Below are 2,500 nucleotides of genomic sequence, written 5' to 3'. Positions count from 1 at the left end.
TCAGGACCAGCGGCTGTTCGCTTCAATTTATGCGTCCAATTCCTAGTTTCATTCAGCGAGAAAGGCATACTCGTGTCTTTGATGGAATCGGGATTCCTAGGCGGTAACACGATCTCGGGGCCATGTTCCTCTCTTGCGTAGTAGCCCTTGAAATAATCCACGAGCAGGCTCCTATCTGGTCTTGTGGTTGTACCATTCTCCTCCTCACCATTGAGAATTCCTCTTACCAAGCTTGCTCTGTTGTTTAACCACCGATACTGGGCATCTCGGAATCTACGAGATCTTTCCTGCTGCCGCACTCTTCGCTGTTCATTCCTGCCACCCTTATGTGGCTTCACGACCTTCGGCTGTCTTTTCCTTCTTCTAGATCTATGTAGTGGTCTATCATTCAGTTGTTGGATGATTCCAGTGACCTGTTCATCAATGGCGGACCAAGGTGATGAAGTGTCAAGAACTACTTCAACCAGCCTTTTATAGGGTGGTGAGCAACTTTCTTTAATTTCCTCCAGATGGGAAATAATATGTTCGTTGCTAATCCAACGGCTTTGTTCTTGTGGAGTGGCACGACTCGCAGATTTCGCAACCTCATCGGGGACCGCACCAACAGCGTCCTCCATCCTGCCTTTCACAGTCTCCAGGAGCTGTTGATACTCTGGAAGTGCTCTCCTTTTCTTGATACCTTCCGCAGATCTACCTAACTTCCTACCCAAGTACGTGTTCAACTGTAATTGAGTAGACCACTCTCCCGCACATTCCACTTCAAGAAACGCCATTTCCTCCATCTCAGCGGCGCTCCAATTCCCTTTCCGTTTGCCACTAGCATGCACTAGGTCGGCGGCATTAAAATCAACAGGATGTACTTGTTTCTCATGCAGCCGCCGTCCAATGAAGGTCGTAAATTGCCTACCACAAAAGGCACATTTGTGCAAGCCGTCCTCGTTGGGCGCGTTAATTAAGCCTTTGCACCTACGAATATGCTGTTTCTGTTGGGCCGATGTTCGCCTACCAATACCTAACTGACATTTGGGACATGTAATGCTATTTTCTAAACTTGGCGAATCAACATTCCTGCCAAGTCTTGCGTCCGTGGTAACCACGGAAGAAAGTTGAGGGTCCTGTACATTCGGGCCCTCCATCCGAGGCTCCGCTGAACTCATCGTCGCAACTGAGGCTCTCGTTAAGAGAGAGGGGAGATAGGCTGCGAACCTGGCACCCCTGCGGCCAATAGGCCTACAAACCGGAGGCTCGTCTCGGATACTAGGACAGAAACCTGCCCCGACACCTCAAACGACGGCTCCAGGATAAATACGAGATTAAACCCGTTGTTCCTACAAGCGAACGGCACTGCCACTATGAGGCCAACACCAATTCGAGGGGCACTGGCCAGAGCCAGCAAGGCTCCCCCCGCCCATAGTCCTTGTATTTGCGAGATTCCTCTCGCACCGTTGACAAGTCACCGCCGAGGTCGCTTAAGCGATACCTCTACCGCACATCTATGCTATCATTTTCCGCCCTTTACCCACATAACATGGGATTGGGTAGTCCAATAACAGCTTTAAGGGCGACCGCCGTGCGGTCTGCAAGCGGCTCCATCGTGGCCCTAAAAAGGACACTGTCCTCAAAAGGACACTAGGAGGTCCTGAAAAGGACACTGCCCCGATAAGGGCACTTGGATACTAGTGAATCCCACAGTACGACCGTGGCCCGACACCTCAGACGACTACCGCAGCTGTCGCCCGTTATTGACCAAAGACTCGTCTCGGATACTAAGGCATCAACTGCCTCGACACCTCAAACGACTGCTTCGATACGAGGTCTCGTCTCGGATACTAGTACAAACTAGGTCTGTCCCGACACCTCAAGTGACGGCCCCGTGGCCCTGCCCTATTGGCTGCAAAGCCAGTCGCCCTTTGGCTTGCCTTAGCTCACCTCACGGTAACTGACAATGCACCCGACTCTCGCCTCGGGGAGGCTAGGAACTAGGACTTCACCGCAGAGAGGCTAGAGGCACCACTCACCGATCCCAGCCTAAGGCATGGGGCACAGTGTGACTACCCTATATTTCGCATCTTGCGGGCTTAAGAGAGTCATAGTTACTCCCGCCGTTTACCCGCGCTTGCTTGAATTTCTTCACGTTGACATTCAGAGCACTGGGCAGAAATCACATTGCGTCAACACCCGCTAGGGCCATCGCAATGCTTTGTTTTAATTAGACAGTCGGATTCCCCCAGTCCGTGCCAGTTCTGAGTTGATCGTTGAATGGCGGCCGAAGAGAATCCGCGCACCCGCGCGCCCCCGGAGGAGCACGCTAAGGCGGACGCGGCCTCGCAGCAAGGAAGATCCGTGGGAGGCCAAGGCACGGGACCGAGCTCGGATCCTGCACGCAGGTTGAAGCACCGGGGCGCGAACGCCGCGCAGGCGCGCGCATCCTGCACCGCCGGCCAGCACGAGGCCAACCAACGGCGAGAGCAGACCACGCCCGCGCTAAACGCCCGCACTT

General features: G+C 53.6%; 1 pseudogene; it reads right to left on the bottom strand.

Moving 5' to 3' along the window:
- LOC126435227 (large subunit ribosomal RNA) overlaps positions 1–2,500 on the bottom strand; it is an 8,541-nt pseudogene that overhangs the window by 3,580 nt on the left and 2,461 nt on the right.

The sequence above is a fragment of the Schistocerca serialis genome, unplaced genomic scaffold (genome assembly GCF_023864345.2).
Source record: "Schistocerca serialis cubense isolate TAMUIC-IGC-003099 unplaced genomic scaffold, iqSchSeri2.2 HiC_scaffold_1198, whole genome shotgun sequence".
NCBI lineage: Eukaryota > Metazoa > Arthropoda > Insecta > Orthoptera > Acrididae > Schistocerca > Schistocerca serialis.
The sequence above is the reverse complement of the archived record's forward strand: the minus strand, read 5'-3'. Positions and strand labels throughout refer to the sequence as shown.